The sequence below is a fragment of the Hypanus sabinus genome, chromosome 18, assembly GCF_030144855.1.
Source record: "Hypanus sabinus isolate sHypSab1 chromosome 18, sHypSab1.hap1, whole genome shotgun sequence".
Lineage (NCBI taxonomy): Eukaryota > Metazoa > Chordata > Chondrichthyes > Myliobatiformes > Dasyatidae > Hypanus > Hypanus sabinus.
Window position 1 is genome coordinate 38,448,860 of NC_082723.1, and position 11,917 is coordinate 38,460,776.

Below are 11,917 nucleotides of genomic sequence, written 5' to 3' on the forward strand. Positions count from 1 at the left end.
ATCTACCCTCCTCCAACTCAAGATCTTCGCTTGAGGACCCACTTTCCATAACTACCTTGAAGTTATATAATGATTGTCACTGTTCCCAAAGTTCCCAACGGCACTTCCAACATTTTCTCAACTTTATTTCCTAAGATAAGGTCAAGTGCCCCATTTCTAGTGAGACTCTCTACATGTCTCAAACAATTTTTGTGGGTGCACAAATTCTGCCCCATCTAAACCCCTTGCACTAAGGTAAACCCAGTTAATGTTGAGAAAGTTTGAATCTGTAATCCTACTGTTCTACACCTTTCTGTAAATTGCCTATATATCTGTCCTTCTGATTGGCTATTGAGAGATTTATAGTCTAGCACTAGCTAAGTGATAGACTCTCCCTTATAGCTAGGTTCTACTCGTATAGCCTCACTGGCCAAGTATTGAAAACCTGTGCTAATCTACTGGCTGGAGTGTTTACTGATATATTTAACCTCTCACTTTGGCAGGCTGAGTTACTCACCAGCTTCCAGCAGGCTTCAATCGTACTGGTGCCGGAGAAGGATATGATGACCTTCCTCGGTGACTTTTCCAGCAGCACTTACATCCTCTGTGATGAAGAGCTTTGAGAGGCTGGACATGAAGTACATCAGCCCCTGCCTGCAGAGTGACTGGGATCCACTCGTCAGGCTGCAATCAACGTGAAAGGTTGTTCGTTGGTGGCGCCACGTGAGGTTTGAAAAGAGGCCTATTGCTTTTGGTGGGCTGAAATCAGCACAAAAGGTCATTCGTCGGTGACACAGCGTGACGTTTAAAAAGAGATCCAGTATTTTTGGCTCTTTTTGACGGGCCTCAAGCAGCATGGGGTCGATAAAAAGAAGGGAGAGCAGCATTTGTGGGAGCGGCCATGCTGGAGTGGTCCAGTGTTAGAGAGGTCAAGCTTTGGCTCAACAAGCTTGAACGAGAACAGGCTTGGACAAGCACAGAAGCAGGCTGTATTTTTTTTACTGTTAATAGATACTGTAGCTAGTGTGCTGAGAACGGGTTTGGAGGTAGTGCCCTGAGAGATGTAGAAACTCTGCGAGACCTCCAGTTTCCCTGATAATTACATCTACCTGAAGTGCACTGAGTTCCAGCTCCTTAGAAACTCTGTTAATGAACTGGAGCTGCAGCTGTGTGGACTTTGACATATGAGAATCGAGGAGCTGATAGTTAAGAGCTACAGGGAGGTGGTCAACCCTGCAAGTTGCAGTAGGCTGGTACTGAGGTGACCATCTGGAGAGGGAAAGGGAATAGGCAGACGGTGCAGAGTACTCCACTGGCTATTCCTCTCAATAATAAGTATTCCGCTTCGGATACTGTTGGGGGCGGGGGAACAACCTGCCAGAGGGAAACCACAGCAACCAGGTCTCTGGCATTGAGTCTGGCTCTCTGGCTCAGAAGGGAATGGGGGAGAAGTGGGGTGCAGTAGTGATAGGGAATTCCATAATTCGAAGAGCAGAAAGCAGACTCTGTGGATGTGAAAGAGAGCCAGGTGCCAGGGTCAGAGATGTTTCAGATCAGGTTCATGGCATTCTTAAGGGAGAGGGTGAACAGACTGAAATCGTTGGTACCAACGGCGTAGACAGAAAATGGGAGGTGGTCCTGATGAGAGAATTTAGGGAGTTAAGATGATGAGGCATTGATCATGTGGATAGTCAGAGGCTTTTTCTGAGGGCTGAAATGACTAGCATGAGAGGGCATAGTTTTAAGGTGCTTGGAAGTAGGTACAGAGGAGATATCAGGGGTAAGTTTTTTTTACTCAGAGAGTGGTGAGTGCATGGAATGGGCTGCCAGCAATGGAGATGGAGGTGGATATGATAGGGTATTTTAAGAGACTCCTGAACAGGTATATGGAGCTCAGAAAAATAGGGGGCTATGGGTAACTCTAGGTAATTTCTCAGGTAAGGACATATTCGGCACAGCTTTGTGGGCTGAAGGGCCTGTATTGTGCTGTAGGCTTTCTATGTTTCTAAGCAGAAAGCTGAAAAACAGGACTTCCGGCGTAGTAATTCAGCATTTCTACCTGTGCCAGTGAGGGCAAGAATAGGATGATTTGGTGGATGAAGAATTTGTGTAGGGAGCAGGGTTTTAGATTTCTGAATCATTGGGATCTCTACTGGAGAAGATATGACTGAAACAAAAAGGACAAGTTACACCTGAATCCAAGAAGGACCAATATCCTTGTGGGCAGATTTGCTAGAGCTGTGGGGGGAGGGTTTAAATTTGGCTGGGGGGATGGGAACCAGAGTGATAAGGCTGAGGATGGTGCAGTTGGTATACAAGTAGATGCAGTGAGATTGTGAGGAAGGACAGGCAGATGATAGGGCCAAAGTGCAGTCAGTGGGATGAGTTATAGTATAACAGGGGCCAAAATCAAAAAGAATGATGAATACAGGACTGATGGTGTTCTATTCGAATGACCTTGTAGTGCATCAGAGATTGGCAGGTATGTGGGCTGCAAATTACAACAGAAGATAGAAACGGCATGTAAAAAAGACAACGTTGCAATCATTATGGGGGATTTCAGTATGCAGGTAGATTGGGAAAGTCAGGGTAGTACTGGCTCCCAAGAGAGGGAATTTGTTGAATGTCTACAAGATGACTTTCAAGAGCAGCTTGTGGTTGCGCCCACTAGAGAAACAGGTGATTAAAGACTCAGATTTGAATAGGGAAAGGTAAAGGAACCCTTAGGAGCATGTGATCATAATATGATAGAATTCACCCTACAGTTTGAGAAGGAAATGCTAAAGTCAGATGTATCCATTTTACAGTGGAGTAAAGGGAATTACAGAGGCATGAGAGAGGAGCTGGCCAAAGTTAAGTGGAAGGGGACACTCACGGGGATAGCGGCAGAATAGCAATGGCAGATGTTTCTGGGGGAAATTTGGAAGGCACGGGATAGATACGTTACAAAGATGAAGAAATGTTCTAAAGGGAGGATGAGGAAACAGTAGCAGAAAAGGGAGGACAAAGGCAGTATAAAAGCAAAAGAGAGGGCATAGCAAATAATATTGCAAAAATGATTCGGAAGTTAGAAGATTGGGAAGATTTTAAAAACCAACAGAAAAGTCATAATTAGAAAAAAAAGATAAAATATGAAGGTAAGCTAGCCAATAATATAAAAGAAGGTGCAAAAAGATTTTTTGGATATGGTATATAAAAAGTAAAAGAGGGACGAGAGTGGATACCAGACTGTTATGCTGGAGAGGTAGTGTGGGGGGGGGGGCAAGAAATGACAAGGAAACATCTTCACAATGGAAAACATGAGCAAAATGCCAGAAATGCAAGCATCTGGGAGCAGAAGTGAGTGTCATTGCTATTACTAAGGAGTAGGTGCTTGGGAAGTTGAGAAGTCTGAAGCTGAAGACTACAAAAAGATGAAGAGACTATGGAGGCATTAGTAATGATCTTTGAAGAATCACCAGATTCTGAAATGGTGCCTGAGGACTGGAATATTGCAAAAGTCACACCACTGTTCAAGAAGGGAAGGAGGCAGAAATTATAGGCCAGTTAGCCCGACTTCAGTGGTTGGAGAGATGTTGGAGTCCATCACTAAGGATGAGGTTTCAGAGCACTTGGAAGTAAATGACAAAATAAGCAAAAGTCAGCATGGTTTTCTCAAGAGGAAATCTTGCCTGACAAATCTGTTGGAATTCTTTGTGGAAATAACAGGCAGAGTAGATAAATGAGGGTGCATAGTAGATGTTGTTTATTTGGATGTTCAGAAGGCCTTTGACAAGGTGCTGCACATGTGTCTGCTTAACAAGGTAAGAGCCTGTGGCGTTACGGGAAATGTGCCAGTGGATAGAAATTGACTGACTGGCAGAAGGCAAAGAGTGGGAATAAAAGGGGCCTTCTCTGGTTGGCTGCAGTGACGACTGGTTAGCCACAGAAGTCAGTGTTGAGACCACTTCTTTTGACATTGTATGTCAATGATTTGCATGAAGGAATTGATAACTTTGTGGTCAAGCTTGAAGACATTATGAAGATAGGTGGAGGGGCAGGTAGTATTGAGGGTGTCTGCAGAAGTCAGACCGATTGGGGGGAATAGGTAAAGAAGTGACAGATGGAATATAGTGTAGGGAAATGCATAATCATGCACTTTGGCAGAAAGAAGAAAGGTATGGATTTTTTTTCTAAATGGGGAGAAAATTCAAGAATCAGAAGTGCAGAGGGACTTGGGAGACCTTGTGCAGGATTCCTTAAAGGTTAACTTGCAGGTTGAATCAGTAGTAAGGAAGGCAAATACAATGTTAGCTTTCATTTTGAGAGGACTAGAATACAAATGCAGGGATGTGAAGCTAAGATTTATAAGGCATTAGTCAGACTGCACAGAGTACTGTGAGCAGTTTTACACCCCTTATCTAAAATAAAGATGAGCTGGCATTGGAGGTGTTTCAGATGAGGATCATGGGAATGATCCTAAGAATGAAAGGGTTAACATATGAGGAGCTTTTGATGGCTCTGGACCTATACTTACTGGAGTTTAGAAAAATGAGGGGACCTCATTGAAACTGATTGAATATTGAAAGGGATGTGGAGATCAAGTTTTCTATAGTTGGGCAGCCTAGCGCCAGAGGGCACAGTCTCAGAATTGAAGGACGCCTATTTAGAACAGAGATGAGGAAAATTTTCTTTAACCAGAGGGTGGTGAATCTGTGGAATTAATTGCCGCAGACAGCTGTGCAGGTCAGTTCATTTGGGCACATTTGAGACAGAGGTTGATAGGTTCTTGATTAATCAGGGTGTCAAAGGTTATGGGGAGTAGGCACGAGAATTAGGTTGAACGGGAGCCATGATGGAAGCCATGATGCCAGAGGAGACTCAATGGGCCAAAAGCCTAGTTCTGCTCCTATATCTTATGGTTACTCTAACTTGACTACAGTCACAACAGGTCAACAGCAGATGTTATTTCATTGGTTCTTTGCTGCGCTCTGGAACAACTGGACAGTGAAGATGCTTACAGCATTAACTACAGCTCAGCATTCAACACTATCCTCCCCTTCAAAACCGTTGTGCATTTAATACTTCAAAAGTGTTTAAGTAATATTGTAAATGTTTGATTCAGCAATCTTGTTCATTTAAATAAGTCATTACGGGTTATATGTTGTTACAAGGATGACCCCTTGGTGGTAATGATCAATTAGGCAGAGAGAGAATCTCTATTTACTGACTACTACCTTTATTGTCTTAACTAAAAAGCACATGAATTTACTCAACTACGTGCTCACCAAGTTTCCCTGTCCCTCCATGAACAGTCAAAGAATAGAAAAGGTTATACCGAGGAAAGGAGTCTACGCTGCAACGTAGGGTCCTCCACACCCACGATGGTTGGTCTCCAGAGAGTTGTCACTGTCTTGCATTTGAAGCCTTTCATTTTCATACACTTTCCTTACCAGTTCATATATTGTATTTCAATCTCATTGGTTCAAGGTCATCTGATTAAGCTGTGTCACCTACTTATTGGCTCTGCTCCAAGCCAGCATATGTATATTGCCCCCTTCCACGAGTGACAACTGGTAATTTATGACCTTTTGTTCCAAATCAGTTACCAAACCAGTAACCAGCTTGAGTCACTCAGGGCAGACACAGACCACACCATTCACAAACCTGCATCTTATATCCTACCAAAGAACACCTCACAAATAACTTCTTATTTGGAAATTATCTCTAGTCCAGCAGATTACCTGGAGCATCATTGTGTCTACTCTAAAACACTCATTCAGTCAAGCAAAACCAGTTCACAAAATGGAGGATACAGAGTAGCTTCATGAAATGGGAGCCTCTATTCCTTCGATCTCATGGCAAGAACACAGACAGTTGGTTTGTCTACTGCCACTGTCCTTGATTCATTCAAACTCACTGATTTGTAGACTCAAAGTAATTTAAAGTTAACTTCTGATCCCCTAAAGAGGACTTGGCTCATGGATCCCTAGCTCCTTCCCCCAGCAGTCAATACTCAGGACTTCAGTTTTGCTGACACTGAGTAAGTTGTTGTTGTGGCAGCAATCAGCCAGATTTGAATGTACTTTGATAATAAATTTACTTTGAGCTTTGAATCCTCCTGGATATCGTCTCTACGTTCTGCCAAATGAGTTAGTAGCGGATGGCAATAAGCACAGGAGAGGAGAGTTCATGTCACGTCTCAATGCAAGAGGATTTCCTGAGGAGAATTGTTTTTATTGCCAATGGAAATTTGATTCTGCCAGTTTAACTTTTGGCAGTGTAATCCACCTCTGCACAAAAGAGAGGAATATTTAGGTCAGGCTGACCTGAACTAGAAGTGATTCCTTCCAGACTGACAGTGTGATGGGGTGAATTGACGTGTTGAGGAATGTTAACTTACTTACATATGGAGGCAGATGTGGCCACTGAGGAGCAAAAGGATTTCATGGATATAAAACAATTAAATATTGTGTAATGACTAATGGGATGACTTGTTCATTCAATTTAAAGGAAATTTACAAATTTTAATTCAGTTTTGCTTTTTAAAAAATTGTAGGAGAGCTGTTGTCCTTGCCTTGTTGGGGACTATGTGCAATCCTAGGCTCTCTGACTTTAATCATCCACTCAGTTGTCCAATTTGCTTTCTGGAAAAACCCACCACCGCCTTCTCAAAGCAACGAGGGGGGGCCAATAAATGCTGATCTTGCCTGTGGCATTGATTGGTTTTCCACATCTCAGTAACTCCTCCAGCCACTCCAGTATTTTCATCATCCTCGTTCACGTTCCCCAACCACTATCAGCCTTGCCGAAAAACACAAAGACTCGATCTCTGGAGCTCTCCAACTCTGCTCCTTTAAGAGCTGTGATCAAGTTCCGGCCACTTCAAAGTCAAAGTTCGAAGTAAATTTGTTACTGAAGAATGCATATGTCATCATATACTGCCCTGAGATTCACTTTTTTGCAGGCATTTATTTACAGGAACATGAATACAATAGGATGTATATATATATTAAAAAAACTACATGTAAAGACTAACAATGTGCAAAAGAAGACAAATCAGGCAAATAGTAACAGTCAATAAATTATCTTAGGACATGAGTTGTGGAGTCCTTGAAAATGAATCTGTAGGTTGTGGAGTGAGTTCAGAGTTGAGGCGAGTGACGTTATCCATGTTGGTTCCTGAACATGGTGGTGTGGACATGTACAAGTCTTGATGACAAAAATTGTCTGTTGAAGGCCTTGCGATGATTTATCGTGTTAGCAAGTACAGACTGTTGTTCAGCTGCTCAGTCCTTTCCCAGGCTGAGTTAGCTGGTCATGGGAAAACAGGTGTGGGAGACCGTAGTTAGCTCTGGTGTCCAATGCTGAACCTACCTCTGGACAGTGCAGTGACTGGTCCAGGGCTAATTTGACATGTCAACTAAAACACTTGAAGACTTTCACAAATGTACCACGGTGAGCATTCTGACTGACTGCATCATCATGTGGGGGCAGGGGCTACTGCACAAGATCTAAGTAAGTTGCAGAAACTTGTAAAATTAGTCAGCTCCATCATGGTTACCAGCCGCTGTAGTATCCGAGACATTTTCAGGGAGCAGTGCCTTAGGAGCAGGGTGTCCATTGTGAAGGATCCCATCATTAAGGACATGCCCTCTTCTCACTGTTACCGCCAGGAAGGAGATACAGAAGCCTGAAGGCACACACTCAGCGATTAAGGAACAGCTTCTTCCCCTCTGCCATCCAATTCTGAAATGGACATTGAACCCAAGAATACTACCTCACTACTTTTTTATTTGTTTTTTTATTACATATTTTAGCTTAACTATTTGATATTATCATGTATTTCATTGTAATACTGCCATAAGTTAACAAATTTCATGACATATGCCGGTGATTCTGGCTCTCTGGAGCTAAATATCTCTGCTTTTTCAGGTGTGCTCCACCTGAAACCCATCCCTCAGTGAGAGATGGCACCTTCGGATGAGAAGGGGACCAGAGTCCCAGCGGGAGCTGACACCTTCGGGAGAGAATGGGAACCGTCCTGTGGGGTGGGTCAGAGGGGCGTCGGAATTCTCACGAGAGGGAAATCAAACCCTGCAAGAGGGCAAGCCTCAAGGCCAGAAAAGAAAAGATGCCAGGTCACAGCAAGCGTAAAAAAAACAATTTTACGTTTCACTCAACCAGTCAAAAATATTTTTTCCTCTGCTAGCACCCGGGTTTTAGATGCGGGGGACTTGATTCTTAATCACATACAGATGGTCTGCTTTGCCACATTAGTTTCACTTGGCCACTGAGCAATATTAAATGTTAGTTTTTATTCTAATCTTTAAAGTACAGGTTAGGGGAGTTGCTCCATCCCCTGATCAAAAGGAAGCAGCTTTCTGAGGTTTGACAAAGGCCTGAGACAGAAGGGATGGAGGCAGAGCTGAGCCTGTAATCAGACGCTGTAACTCGATATACAGCTGCACACATCCCACCCAGAGGGGATTTTCCATTACACAGACACAGCAGAATGTGAACTCTCTCTCTCTCTCTCTCTCTCTCTCTCTCTCTCTCTCTCTCTCTCTCTCTCTCTCTCCCCCCCCCCCCCGCTCCTCCCCTCCCCCTCCAACTCGGAGTTACATTGCTGCTGAGTGATTGCAACCTTTGGCCAGACTCCTCCCTCTGTCCCCCCCCCCACCCCAAACGCACAGACGCAAACCACTAACACTCTCTCTCCCTCTCTCACACACACTCCTATACCCCCCACACACATCGACACACACTCATACACACACAGATGCACACGCACACACACACACACACACATCGACACACACTCATACACACACAGATGCACACACACACATATCGACACACAGATACGCACACTCATACACACACAGAAGCACACTGAGACAAGCACAGAGACACACAGACATACACTGAGTGTGCACACACACACACACGCACACACACACGTGTACATCTGAGACACACATTACCTGAGGCAGACATGTACATAAATATACACATGTACCTTCAAAAGTCAGTGCCTCAAGAAGGTGGCAACTAAAAATAGTACCCTCAGTCCTCACCATCCAGGGCACACCCTCTTCTCATTACTCCCATTGGGGAGGAGATACTGGGGTCTGAAGATACACACTCAGTGTTTTAGGAACAATTTCCCTTCACCATCAGATTTCTGAATGGTCCATGAACACTACCTCACCATTTTGCTCTTTTATTTCTCTGCTTATTTAGTTATTTTTATATTTCTTAATGCAAGTTAGAACATTTTGTAAACATATTGCACTGTACTGCTGCCACAAAACATCAAATTTCACAACACGTCAGTGATAATAAACCTGATTCTGAAGGCTCTGAAACCAAAACGCCAACTGTTCATTCCTCTCCGTAGGTACTGACTGACCTACTGAGATCCTCCACCATTCGGAGAGTGTTGCTCAAAATTTCCAGCATCTTGTACATAAACCCAGAAAGACCCACAGGCATGCAAGTGTGGGCAGACACGTACTTAAAGGATACACACATGTAAACACGTAGATGCTGGCAAAACACGAGTCAATTTACATTTAAATCAGTAGTTTAATGATTCAACAGTAAGTTTGCAGAAAGTAGACATTCGACTAGGAAAGGGGAGACTATGAATCACAGACTCAAGAGATTCTTCAGATGCTGGAAATTCTGTGCAACACGCGCAGAATGCTGGAGAAACTCAGCAAGTCAGGCAGTACCTATGGAGGGGAAGAAACAGACAATGTTTCATCTCAAGACCCCTCATCAAGACTTAAAAATAAGGGAGCAGAATCCAGAACAACTGATACGCGGAGGGAAAGGAGTACAAGCTGGCAGGTAATAGGTGAAACCAGGTGAGGCAGAAGGCGGGTGGGTGGGGGAGGGGTGACAGGACGAAGAGGTGAAGTGCTGAAGTAGAATAAGTCTAATAGGAGAGGACAGTGGACCATGGAAAAACGGGAAGGCAGAGAGAAACTGGAGGGAGGTGTTGGGCACGGGAGGAGAAGGGGTGAAAGGGTAACTGGAGTAAGGAATGGAAACGGAAGGGGGGGGAGTTGGAAAAATTGATACTCACGCCATCAGACTGGAGGCTACCCAGACGGAATATGAGGTGTTGCTCCTCCCACTTGAGTTTGACTCATTACGGCAGTAGAGGAGGCGGTGGACAGACATCTCCGAATGGAAGTGGGAAGTGGGTGGTCAGCAGGAGAGCCTGCCTTTTACAACAGAACCTTCAACTGCTCACTCCCCTCCATAGACGCTGCCTGACTTGCTGAGTTCCTCCAGCATTCTGTGTGTGTTGCAAATGAGGTGTAAAGCTACAGAGGGAGTGCAGTGAGGTAGACAATATGATAATGAGGGAGGTTATCAGGTCAGGAGTCCATCTTGCCCTATTATAGGAGAGCAATGCAAAACAAGAGTACAAAGCAAGGAAGTGATGTTAAACCTTTACAGATCACTGGTTAGTGTCAAGATGGGCTACAGCGTGTGGTAGTTAGGCGAATGAACTAGCATGAAGGGGGCTGGGTTGATTGATTCAGAGGTGTAAGTTGTACTAAGACAGCAGGGAAGTTTAAGTAATGTGTTCATCTGGAACTTTTTAAAGAAGCTCGTGTCAGTTATGGTGAGTTCATTAATGAACATTGGGGAAGGAATTCTGTCTTCTACCTTGTCTGGATTATGTGCAAGTCCAGCCCCATCATCTGGCAAGTTAAGGGTGGACAATAAACGCTGATTTTGCCAGTGAAGCTTGTATGAGTTTGAAAGAAAAAGACACACTGGGTCCAACACTTTTGGAAGGGTGTCAGGGCCTTGGAAAGGATGTAGAGAAACTCCAGCTATCTGAAGAAAATGAGTTTGCTCTTAAACGGTAGGGGTTAAGGTGAGATGGATAGTGTTCATGATAAATAATGAAGTGTCCAAGTAGATAATAAGGGAGGACCGTTTGCACTGGCACAAGAGTTCCGTATCACTGGTAGGGGAGAACCAGTGGATGTAGTGTACTTAGATGTGTGAATCCCTTCAGCATCTAGTGATGCAGTGATCTCTGTCTTGGAGACCGAAGTCAGAACACCCTTCAAGGGGGTGAACGCTCACAAGGTGCCTGGTAGGGCTCCGAAAGCCTGTGCCAACCGACTGGTGGGTGTGTTCAAGGACATCTTCAATCCCTCACTGCTGCTGTTGAGATTCAAAAGGGCAACGTTCACACCAGTGCCCAAGAAGTTCAGGGTTAACCCCCTCAGCAACTATCACTCACATCTGCAGTGAAGTGCTTTGAGAGGTTGGTCATGGCTAGAATCATTTCCTGTCTCAGCAAGGACCCAGACCCGCTACAACTTGTCTATTGCTGCAATAGGTCTACAGCAGGCGCAGTCCACCGGCTTCCCCTCAGCCTTAAATCACCTGGACAAGAGTAAATTTTACGTCAGGCTGCTGCTTAGCAATCAACACCACCATGGCCTCAGTTCTAATCAACAAGCTACAAGACTTGGGCCCTGTGTCTCCCCCTGCAATGGGATCCTTGACTTCCTCACTTGGAGTCTGTGCAAATCAGAAACAACATCTCCTCCTCGCTGACAATCAACACTGGCGCACGTCAAGGATGTGTGCTTAGCCCACTGCTCTACCCTCTCTACACCCATGACTACGTGGCTAGGCACATCTCAAATGCATCTATAACTTTGCTGAGGACACAACTAGAATTTGAGTGGCAGAATTTCAGATGGTGATGAGGAGGCATACAGGAGTGAGATCGATCAGCTGGTTGAGTGGTGTCACAGCAACAAACTTGCCCTCATCCAGGAATTGATTGCGGACTTCAGCAAAGTGAAGTTGGGGACACACACACACCAGTCTTCATCAAGGGATGAGCAGTGGAACGTATGAGCATTTTCAAGTTCCTGGGTATCAACATCTCTGAGGATCTGTCCTGCGCCCA

The 11,917-nt window shown here is 44.5% G+C and overlaps 1 long non-coding RNA gene across 2 annotated transcripts in view; it reads left to right on the forward strand.

Moving 5' to 3' along the window:
• The window catches only part of LOC132407521 (uncharacterized), a 65,486-nt gene extending 58,653 nt beyond the window's left edge, over nt 1–6,833 (forward strand). For both annotated transcript variants that reach the window (XR_009516499.1, XR_009516497.1), the window contains exon 6: nt 483–6,833. This is a non-coding gene — a long non-coding RNA (uncharacterized LOC132407521). The remainder of the gene's footprint in view (nt 1–482) is intronic.
• The last annotated feature ends 5,084 nt before the right edge of the window (nt 6,834–11,917 follow it).